The sequence below is a fragment of the Capricornis sumatraensis genome, chromosome 9 (assembly GCF_032405125.1).
Source record: "Capricornis sumatraensis isolate serow.1 chromosome 9, serow.2, whole genome shotgun sequence".
Taxonomy (NCBI): domain Eukaryota; kingdom Metazoa; phylum Chordata; class Mammalia; order Artiodactyla; family Bovidae; genus Capricornis; species Capricornis sumatraensis.
Genome location: NC_091077.1, coordinates 10975419 through 10987812, shown reverse-complemented (window position 1 = coordinate 10987812; position 12394 = coordinate 10975419). Strand labels below are relative to the sequence as shown.

The 12394-nt window shown below is 37.8% G+C and overlaps 1 pseudogene; it reads left to right on the top strand.

Moving 5' to 3' along the window:
- The first annotated feature begins 6801 nt into the window (after window positions 1–6801).
- Window positions 6802–7833, top strand: LOC138085635 (olfactory receptor 7A5-like; annotated as a pseudogene).
- The last annotated feature ends 4561 nt before the right edge of the window (window positions 7834–12394 follow it).

Below are 12394 nucleotides of genomic sequence, written 5' to 3'. Positions count from 1 at the left end.
CCTTGCTGCTCCACAAACCCTTCTGCTCAGAGTTGAGTGGATTTGCCTCAACGATGTTCACTGTGTCCACACCCATGTTGAACCCCTTCAGATCTGCAGTCTAAGGTACAAAGACATAAAGAAGGCTCTGAAAATATTCTTTGGAATGGCAGGTATAAAAGGACCAACAGCCATAGAATTAAAGAAGTTCCCACTTTTGCATTTGAGCCAGAATTCGATACTTTTTGATCAGAGTGTAGAAGTAGAAATTGCTCACTCCCTCTATTCCCTGAAATTTTCATTTCTTTGATTATTCAAATTCTCCATAGCAGTTAAGTAACTCACATTTATAAGTTCTTTCTCTGTCTGATTTATAAACAATTTTCCCCTTTGTTCATTTTTTAAAATATAAATTTATTTATTTTAATTGGAGGTCAATAACTTTACAATATTGTATTGGTTTTGCCGTCTCAAAAATTTTCCCAAACTTGATTTACAATATTTACAATTCTCATTTTTTCGTGGGATAACATGGATTTCTTAAGAATTATTTCTTCTCAAATGATACATATGATCCCAAATATTTTTTCTCTTGCATTATTGAAAGAATTGTTATAAGTAAGAGTACCACAGTGGGGAAAAAAGCTAAACTTACTAGCCAAGGTATTTTATGTAATTTTATATCAGAGGAAAACTGACTAAGGTTTTCATTTTGCATATACCATTCCTTAATTATTGCCTTCTTTGCTTATGCAAATTATTTCCTTAATTGCTCCTCTTGACAATGGAGACTTTAACCTATAGTTTGCTTTAGAGGTGGTTATTCAGATTTATTCTTCTCTTTAGGATCCTGTTCTCTTATTTACTGGCGTCCACAGTACCTACCCTAGTTACTGGCAAGTGTTAGCCAACTACCTATTTCCAAGTGGAGTTTACACAGAAGAATACATCTGAATACATTCACTTATTATGACCTTTGAGTCAGGGGAAAAAGTCAATAGGTAGTAAATTTAAACTACACTTTGTATTACTAAGCAAAATATTTCCCTTTCATACCCTGTATCTATTCACTAAAGTGTGGATTTTTGTGTTCTTGGGAAAACATCCTATTCTCATTAGGGTAAAGGATTGGTTGCTGTGTTTAAAATGATACATTCTGTGCAATCACCTATAAAGCATGTGAAAAACTTTTTCAACATTTATATATATAAAAGATTTTTGGTGAAGAAGATTAAGGTGATTAATGAAAGTGACAGTGTTAGTGACTCAGTCATCTCTGATTCTTTGTGAACCCATGAACTGTAGCCCACAAGTCTCCTTGAAATTCTCCAGGCAAGAATACTGGAGTGGGTTGCCATGTCCTCCTGCAGGGGCTCTTCCTGACCCAGGGATCAAACCCAAGTCTCCAGCATTGGAGGCAGATTCTTTACTGTCTGAGCCACCAAGGAAGCCCAAAACTGTATATACCTGGCTCCAACACAGAACCACTTTCTTGCTACCAAAGCATGATTCACAGACCTGGACCTGCAGCATCAACAACACCTGGGAGCTTGTCAGAAACAGGATCCCTGGGTTGACAAGAGACATGGAGAACCAGAGTTTGCATTGAACTAGAAACCTTGGTGATTTGTATGTACAGTGGATTTAGAAACATTTTGATCTAGAATAGCGATTCTCACCATCTTACTATTGATTTGTAACACGATAATTGTTTATATTGGATGCTGTTCAGTTCAGTTCTGTCGCTCAGTCGTGTCCGACTCTTTGTGACTCATGGACTGCAGCACACCAGTCTTCCCTGTCCCTCACCATATCCTGGAGCTTGCTCAAACTCATGTCCATCGAGTCGGTGATGCCATCCAACCATCTCATCCTCTGTTGTTCCCTTCTCCTCCTGTCTTCAATCTTTCTCATCATCAGCATCTTTTCCAATGAGTCAGTTCTTCGCATAAAGTGGACAAAGTGTTGGAGTTTCAGCTTCAGCATCAGTCCTCCCAATGAATATTCAGGACTGACTTCCTTTAGGATGGACTGGTTGGACCTTCTTGGAGTCCAAGGGACTCTCAAGAGTCTTCTCCAACTAATGCTGCTAATGTTCCATGGTTTATAGAACATTAGCAGCATCCTTTCAGATACTGTAAAATAATTCCAAGGACTATTCTCAAATTGAATCACTACCCCAGAGTTCCAGAACTGAGGGATTCCAATCAGACTCCATCCCTTACATGGTTTATACTTTTGAGTAAAACATGAAATCCCACTGAGTCCTATTTTGACAATGAAAAATGATGCTCATAAAAGCACTATTTCATAGAATACACTGGTTTTAAAATTAAATTTGACAATCTTTATAATATGCAAGGGCTTTACTGGTGGCTCAGACGGGAAAAAAATCTGCCTGTAAGCAGGAGATCTGGGTTCAATCCCTGGGTCAGGATGACCCCCTGTAAAGGGAATGGCAGCTCAAATATTCTTACCTGGGAAATCCCATGGACAGGGGAACCTGGCGAGCTACAGTCCATGGGGTCACAAAGAGTCAGACATGATTGAGCGACTAAGACACACATACATATAATCCGATAATCTAGTTTATGGGGCATAATAATAGCTCAGTATATCTTTTATAATTGCAAATGTTTTGTATTGAGTACTAAAAAACAGATGTGAACTTGTGATGTAAGTAGAAAACTCTCAATTAGCTTGGAAAAACCATCATGAATCCAGGGAATATAATACCCAAGATTTTATACTAAAGGAGAAAAGTTATCCCCCTTTTTGAAGAGAAGGATAGTTATTTCCAGAAACTTTGGTGATTGTGTCCCCACCACAAATCAAAGATTTGAAGACACATGTGACCTATTTAAGAAAAATCTTCAATATTATACTTTTGAGAAAATTTGAACTCAAGAATGTGATGAGGTCCTAGGAGGCTTAGAGCTTTGGAATCAGGAGAATTACTGGAGAAGGAGTAGTAAAAACTGAATTTACCTAACTTATAAAGCAGTCTCCTAGGAACAGAGAATCAGCAGGAAAAAGAAAAAAATCCATTCTGCCCACACCAGTGTCTCCAAGGGAAGTCCTGTACTTAAATAGATTGGAGTCACAGTAGGAAAACATGTTTAATGAGCTGACATAGGAAGATGTAAATACCCACTCTCCTGCAGTCCCTCAGCCTGTGCCATAGCTGTTTGACTAGGATGTGATCCTTGCTTTTGGAGCTCTATATCTGGTTAGAAGACTTCTTCCCATTGTCTTGTTCGTGGACGAAACTTTGTTCTGCATCGTCAGTCATTTCCCTTCTATGCAGAAAGCTTGCTCTCAGATTCTGCAGGCAGGTGAGTCCAAGAGCTGAACAGACACTTTAGGAGAGAGTGAAAGAGTGCGGAAGCCAGGAACCTGTACCTGAGGTCACCTGAAGACCACTGTAGCATAGCCCAGAGGTCACTGTGGTTGTTTGCTGGCTTTCCTTACCTTAGTGTATATTTATTTATTATCTAAAAAATAAACTGAACATTGCAGTCGGAAATGCAAGTGTTGATGCTGACGGTTAAATGGTGTTAATGGAAGTTCAATTAGAAAAAAGAAATGATAGACATAAAATGTTTTCAGTAAAATTAGGCAGTAAGTCTATGAACTGTATTTATTAATGTGCTTAGTCGTTCAGTCATGTGAAGCTCTTTGCAACCCTTTGGACTACAGTCCACCAGGCTCCTCTGTCCAAGGGACTTTTCAGGCAAGAATATTGGAGTGGGTTTCCATTTCCTCCTCCAGGGGATGTTCATGACTCAGAGACTGAACCTGCATCTCCTGTGTCTCCTACACTGCAGGCAGGTTCTTTACCTGCTGAGCCATTAGGGAAGCCCATATTTACCAGCAGGAGTAGACAAATAAGGATAAGCCTCAAGGAAAAAAGAAATCTTCTGCTGCTTCATATAAAACATTTCCAACTTTTGTTGTGTCTTGTTTTCCTGCTTTGAATTGTTACTTTATTCCTTTTTTCTTATTTTTCTTTTAGGATATTCAATCTGCAAGTTCTTACAAATCATAAAGATATCACTGTTTCTGCCCTTGGAAAAGAAAAATTTTGCTTTATTATTTTTCCTGGGCATCAAGGAGATGTCACTGGATTTGGAATGACACCAAACCAAGGAGGCCTTTCTTCATTGTATTGTCTCAGGGTACATTTGGGCTATTGGATATTTTCTCCCCTAATATTCTTATGTGCATTTAACTTTCCTCTCTATTTTTTTTTCTCTTCTCTCTTTCTCATACTCTTAAATGTTTTTTTTAATATAGAGAAGAAAGTGACCATGTAGAAAAAGAACCCCAAATTTATTGGTCCATTAGAAGTTCATGAACTGGAATTTCTAGGTACCATTTATACATTCTATACAAGAAAGATAATCTGATTTGACCAGCTTGAGAACTCATGGCCCAAGGATGCTGATTATAGGTGAGAAATGCATGGAGTTACACAGCCCAGGAGTTCTTGTTAGTTCCTATTAATTCACACCTTGTGGACTGAGAACAATTCTCCAAGCAGAGGCACTTGGGCTTATATATTAAGGGGACTTATAATACAGAGGCCAGAATTCAGTCAAATATGGGATAATACTAAGGATGTCATCTACTTTATTTTTTTTTTTTAACATTTAAAGCATTTTATCGTTATAGAAATAGTTAAAAGTGGCCTTTTGGTACTTTGCATCATGTAAAGGAATTTTCAAATTATTTTTTTTAATTTAAATTTATTTATTTTAATTGGAGGCTAGTTACTTTACAACATTGTATTGGTTTTGCCATAATTAATTCACATGAAATTTTTGCAAGAAAATAAAGAATATGTAAGGAGGGATTCTCTGTGGACTGAAGGTTCAGCTGTAGCAGGGAGGCCACCTTGCTCCTCAGCATGCCTGACACCATCTCTAATCACTCCCCCTCTTTCTTATTCTCTGACCCACTGGCTTCCTTTTTGGATCTGAACGTGTGGAACCCGCATCTTCCTCTGATCCTTTGCAGCGGCCGTTCCCTCTGCAGGCACACCCTTCTCCTGATATAGTACTAAATTCTTCCCTCTCTTTCTTGAAGACTAATGTTCAAATATCTTCTTGTCTGCTTACCTTACCTGAACACTCAGTACAAAATAACACCTCTTACAACTCTCTCCTTCATAACTGGTTTTCTTTTTTTCATAGCATCTGTCTCCACCTAACATATTATATAATACTTTATTTGTTCATTATCTCTCAACATCCTTGAATTGTGGGGGATTTGTTTTTGTCATCTCTACTTATTGCTTGGAACATGTTGGCACTCAATATGTATCTCTCAAGTGCATGAAAGAATTTTGCATGAAAGCTGTGTAGAATATATGACCGTTTTGTAAATATGCTGAGAATGGGACAAAAATCCCTAGTCACAGATAAATTGGGGGTATAGCAAGTGGTGCTGGTGGTAAAGAACCTGCAGGAGACTTAGGAGACTGGGGTTTAAAGATCCCTGGGTCAGCAATCAAAAAATGGGCCAAAGAACTAAATAGACATTTCTCCAAAGAAGACATATGGATGGCTGACAAACACATGAAAAGATGCTCAACATCACTCATTATCAGAGAAATGCAAATCAAAACCACAATGAGGTACCATTTCCTGCCAGTCAGAATGGCTGTGATCCAAAAGTCTACAAGCAATAAATGCTGGAGAGGGTGTGAAGAAAAGGGAACCCTCTTACACTGTTGGTGGGAATGCAAGCTAGTACAGCCACTATGGCGAACAGTATGTAGATTCCTTGAAAAACTGCAAATAGAACTGCCTTATGACCCAGTAATCCCACTGCTGGGCATACACACTGAGGAAACCAGAATTGGACCCCAATGTTCATTGTACCCCAATGTTCATCGCAGCACTGTTTATAATAGCCAGGACATGCAAGCAACCTAGATGTCCATCAGCAGATGAATGGATAAGAAAGCTGTGGTACATGTACACAATGAAATATTACTCAGCCATTAAAGAGAATATATCTGAATCAGTTCTAATGAGATGGATAAAACTGGAGCCAACTATACAGAGTGAAGTAAGCCAGAAAGAAAAACACCAATACAGTATACTAACGCATATATATGGAATTGAGAATGATGTTAACGATAACCCTGTATGCGAGACAACAAAAGAGACAAGAGATGTATAGAACAGGCTTTTGGACTCTGTGGGAGAGGGAGAAGGTGGGATGATTTGGGAGAATGGCATTGAAACATGTATAATATCATATATGAAACAAATCGCCAGTCCAGGTTCGATGCATGATACTGGATGCTTGGGGCTGGTGCACTGGGATGACCCAGAGGGATGGTACGAGGAGGCAGAAGGGACGGGGCTTCAGGATGGGGAACACGTGTATACCTGTGGCGGATTCATGTTGATGTATGGCAAAACCAATACAATATTGTAAAGTAATTAACCTCCAATTAAAATAAATAAATTTATTTAAATTTATATTAAAAAAAATAAAATAAAGATCCCTGGGTCAGGAAGATCCCCTGGAGGAGGGCATGGCAACCCACTCCAGTATTTTTGCCTGGAGAATACCATGGACAGAGGAGCCTTGTAGGCTGCATTCCACGGGGTCTTCGCACAAAGTCAGACACAACTGAAGTGGTTAAGTACACATACCCCCAAAGAGAACTTATCTATACACAAAATAGTAAAATCAGTTTCTTGATGGCACAATAGATATTGTGGTAATTCAGATACGTGACTTATGTCCATATGTGTGAAAAGTAATTATGTTATTTTCCTTTCTCCTGGTAGTCAACTCCAGAATATGGAACCAAGGAACAACACACAAAATTTTAAATTTCTTCTTCTCAGATTCTCAGAGGCACCAGAACTACAGCCCCTCATATTTGGGATTTTCCTCTCCATGTACCTGATAACTGTGTTTGGAAACCTGGTGGTCATCCTGGCTGTGTGCTCAGACCCTCAATTCCACACCCCCATGTACTTCTTCATCTCCAACCTGTCTTTTGTAGACATCTGTCTCACCTCCACCACGATCCCAAAGATGCTGATGAATATTCAGACTGAGAGCAAAGCCATAACCTATGAAGGCTGCATTGCCCAGATGTATTTTTTTAATATAAATTTATTTATTTATTTATTTATTGCCTTTATTTTATTTTACTTTATTTTTTAACATAAATTTATTTATTCTAATTGGAGGTTAATTACTTCACAATATACTTTTTGCAACATTACATGACTTCCTGCTGACTGTGATGGCCTATGACCGGTTTGCGGCCATCTGCCACCCCCTGCACTACGTGGTGATCATGAACCCTCGGCTCTGTGGACTACTGTATCTGGTACCCTGGGTAGTGAGTGCCCTGTATTTCTTGTTACACAACTTAATGGTGTTGCGATTGTCCTTCTGTCCAGATTTGGAAATTCCCCACTTTTTCTGCAAACTCTATCAGGTGATACAACTTGCTAGTTCTGATACTTTTCTTAATAACATGATGATCTATCTTGCAACTTTCCTACTGGGTAGTGGTCCTTTGGCTGGGATTCTTTACTCTTACTCTAAAATAGTTTCTTGCATACGTAGAATCTCATCTGCTCAGGGGAAGTATAAAGCATTTTCCACCTGTGCATCTCACCTCTCAGTTGTCTCCTTGTTTATTGTACGAGCCTAGGATTGAACCTTTGCTCTGCTGCTATCCATAACTCATATTCAAGTGCAATAGCCTCTGTGATGCACACTGTGGTCACACCTATGTTGAACCCCTTCATCTATAGTTTGAGGAACAACAATATAAAGCGGGCTGTGAAGAGTTTCTACTTAAGGCTATGTTAAAAGGGCTAAATTTCTTGGGGGGTGATGGCATGCTATTGTTTCATGGCTTAACGTCTCTGATTAGGCTATTGTGATTCTCTCATCCTTGTGGATTAAAATTTGCTCCTTCTGTAGCCCTGTAACCTGGAAGGGTTAATTTTGATAACTCTGGACCTGTTTCTCTGGCTTTAACTCCTGTTTTGCTGTTTTTGTTATTACAAGCATACATAATGGCCTGCCTCAGTGAACCCTGCCCCACTCTTGTTGTTTAGGGTCTAAGTTGTGACACACACTTTGCAACCCCATGGTCTGCAGCATGCCAGGCTTCCCTGTTATGTTCTGTTATGGTGCATGCTGCTGCTGCTAAGTCGCTTCAGTCGTGTCTGACTCTGTGCGACCCCATAGATGGCAGCCCACCAGGCTCCCCCATCCCTGGGATTCTCTAGGCAAGAACACTGGAGTGGGTTGCCATTTCCTTCTCCAATGCATGAAAGTGAAAGTGAAAGTGAAGTCGCTCAGTCGTGTCCGACTCTTAGCGACCCCATGGACTGCAGCCCACCAGGCTCCTCCGTCCATGGGATTTTCCAGGCAAGAGTACTGGAGTGGGGTGCCATTGCCTTCTCTGGTTATGGTGCATAACAACATATAAATATCTCTTTTATAATTACAATCATTTTATAATGAGGGACTAAATGATAGCTCATAACTTGTGATAAAACTGGGAAATATCTTACTGGCTTGGAAAGCTATCATGAATCCAGATAGGATAATGCCCAATTTTTATATTTAAAAAATACACAAAGTTACCTTGTCTTTGATGAGGTGAATAGCAATTTTTAGAGATTTCAAGGGTTATGTCCCCACCACCAATCAAAGCTTTGAAGACCCATGTGACTCAGTCAAGACAAATTCTCCATATTATACTTTTGAGACAATTTGAACTCAAGGATGTGATGAGGTCCTGGGAGGCTTAGAGCTTTGGAAGCAGGAAAGTTAAAGGAGGAGTGATAAAAACTGAATTCACCTAACTTATAATGCAGTCTCCTAGGAACCGAGAATCAGCCGGATAAAGTGTCCATTCGGTCCAGCCTCATGTCCTTAAGGGAAATCACATACGTGGAGGTTGGAGTAACAGAGGATAAACATGCCTAATGAGCTGACACAGGAAGCTGTCAATATTTCCTCTGCTGCAGTCCCTCAGCCTGTGCCGCTTTGGTTGGACAGGATGTAGTTGTTGCTTTTGCAGACCTAAATATCACTGAGAAACCCATACTTTATCTCTTCTTGTTGTCTTGTAATTAGACACAACTTGGGGCTGCATCGTCAGCTATTTAGGGTAGAATTTGGACTTCCACACTGAAGCCTTCTCTGAAAGTTTCTGAGCAGGTGAGTCTGAGAGCCCCACAGATAATGCAGGAGAGGATTAGTGAGGAGAGAAGCCAAGAACATGTACCTGAGGTCACCTGTGAGGCAATCTAACATACACAGGTAACAGAAATCACTATAGTCTTTTGTTGGCTTTCCTAATAATTTAATGTATCTATTTATAATGGTCAAAAATAAAATTGAACATTGCATTCCAAAATGCAATTGTCTATGTTGACAATTAAATGGTAATAGTGGGAGTTTAATTAAAAGAATAAATGGGAAACATAAAACACTTTTATGAAAAGTAGATCATAAATCCTCAGAGATCAATAATTAACAGGAGTAGACAAATAGGGTAGGTTATACAGAGAAGTAAGGCCATTTTTTAAATTGTAAGATGGTATATATTAGAGTATATTTCCACGTGAAGAAGGTAGATCTAGACCAATGAATGCTTGCAAACACTTCCCTGAAATAGCAGAGTATGAAATGTACATGCTCGGATGTCTTTGCTCAAGTCTGGGCATTTACATCGAAAAATCTTTATTTCATTGGTGAAAAGGGGTATGCTAATGAGCTTCACTTTGCAATTGCTTTTTAATTTTATTTTTTATTTTTTTTTAACACCAAAAGCATTTTGTATTGGGGTATGCCCAGTTAACAATATTGTGATAATTTCAGATGAATAGTGAAGGGACTCACCTATACATATACATTTATCCATTCCCCTTCAAAACCCCCTTCCATCCAGGCTGGCACATAACATTGAGCAGAGTTCCATGTGCTATACAATAGGTTTTCAGTGGTTATCCATTTTAAATATAGCAATGTGCACATGACCTTCCCAAAGTCCTTAACTATCCCTTCCTCCTGGCAACTGTGAGTTTGTTTCTTAAGTCTGTGAGTCTTTTTCTGTTTTGTGAGGCTGAATATATTTGTGTGCTTGTTAGCCATTCAGAGTTTATTAAAAAAAAAAGTCCATAGAAATCTGTTGTCTTATATAGTAGTGCCAGTGTCCTGTTATTCCTTTTATATTGTTCTTTGAAGCAAAGAATTGTTTCTTTACGCAAATCAGACTGTTTGCCATTTAGTTCTTTTTCTTTTTTTTATTGCTTTTTTTTCCCTTGATCTCTAAGGTGTAATTTATTTATTCATTTATTTTCTTTTTTTTTAAATTTTACTTTATTTTACTTTAGTTCTTTTATAAGTGTGTGTACTCAGTCATTTCAGTCATGTCTGACTCTGCAACCCCATGCACTGTAGCCCACCAGGCTCCTCTGTTCATGGAATTTCCCAGGCAAGAACACTAGAGTGGGTTGCAATTCTCTCCTCCAGGGGATCTTCCCCATCCTGGAATCTATCTCCTGCATTGCAGGCCGATTCTTTACCCAGTGATCTACCTGGGAATCCCCCAGTTCTTTAGATACGTATGATATATTTGAGGGGATTGTATAGGAGTTTATTATTAATTTTTTGCTCAAATCTATCATTCATAGTGTTCTCTTCATTGTTTTTAAAAAAGAATCTAAGTTGTAGTTGACATAAAATGTATTTGTTGCTGCTGTACAACACAATGAATCAATCTTTGTTCATATTGCTAAATGGCCACCAGAATTAATCTAGTTAGCATTTGTCAGCGTGTGTAGTGCAATTGCAATATTTTTTGTGATGAGAGCTTTTGGGATCTACTGTTTTTTAGCAACTTTCAAATATGTAATAGAGTATTATTAACTATTAGTCACAGTACTGTGCATTATATCCCTTCCATTGCTTTTTTATTATTATTACTACATTAATTTAGCTGCCACTTCAATATTCTCCATGTGTCATTATTTGCTGTAAACAAAACCAAAAATCCTTAGAGGTAACAAATAATCTTTTATATTAATATACGTTCCCAGTGAGTTTTCACATCTCTGTTATTCCTTAATGCTCCATGTGGCCTTGTGACTAAATCCTTTTCTAAAAGTTCATCACCTTTCACCATAATTTGGAAAATATTTATCTTGACCTGTGGACTAAATGTCACCATTATATTTGATAAGCATATTTGAATCCATCTATCTCTATATGAGATTAAATTATAATTTATATGCTACTTCATCCCACATTTTAAAAGCACTTTGGTTATAATATTATTTCATTTTTAAGTCTTTGGCAATTTTAACGTTGAATTAATGACCCATGTTGGTATCTCTGAATTAATAGTTTTTAATCTTTGTATAAGTTAGCCAGAGATTCTAATTCAATTTTGTTGCATACTCTTTTTTATAAAACATGTTCAGTTCAGTTCAGTTCAGTTGCTCAATCGTGTCTGACTAATCTAATTTCATTCTTACTGACATTTTTGTCTATAAGTTCTTAGTTTCCTTTAAATCTTCATGTTCTAAATTATGCACTTAACACATATTCACACATGTTTACACAAATGTTTGAACATGATCCTGTGTACCTCATAAGTGTTCTTTGTGTTTTAGTGAGGTCTTTTTTCTGCTGTTTATTCCTCTCGTTTAAAAAATCAATAATACTTTAGGAACTTGCTTCCAATTATAAGTCTGCTTCATTATTTTAGTGTCTATATAACACTTCATGGTGTGGTTATGATACTGACATACATGGGGGTCTCTCATATTATTTTTCAACAAATTACTATTATAGAACAGATTTACAAATATTTGATATTATTTACCTAAAACTGTGCTTCTCAACCAAGGATGATTAATTTCCCCAGGGGACAAATTGAACTTCACCCATAGACATTTTTCAGTATCACACTGGGATGAGGTAGGTGATGGGCAAGGAATATCCTAGAATATTCAGGAAAGATACCACTACAGAAAATGACCTGGCTTAGAATATCCAGTAGTGCAGAGACCGAGGAACCCTGAATTAGAGAATATCTGTTTCTAAATGTTTACAGTTCTTTTCAAGTTGTTTCCCCAATGTACAACACTTAAAAATTTTTGTAGGAAAATTAGAGAATACTCTTTTTTGTGTTTATATATATATAGATATATATATATATGTCAGTCTCAATCTCCCAATTCATCTTATCCCACTTTCCCTCTTAGTTTCCATATGTTTGTTCTCTCTATGTCTGTCTCTGTTTCTGCCTTGCAAACAGGTTCATTTGTATATTTTTCTAGATTCATTTTTCCTGAGTATTTTTGATCAAAAATTTTCTGTTTGATAGAGTTTAACGTATCATTCTTTT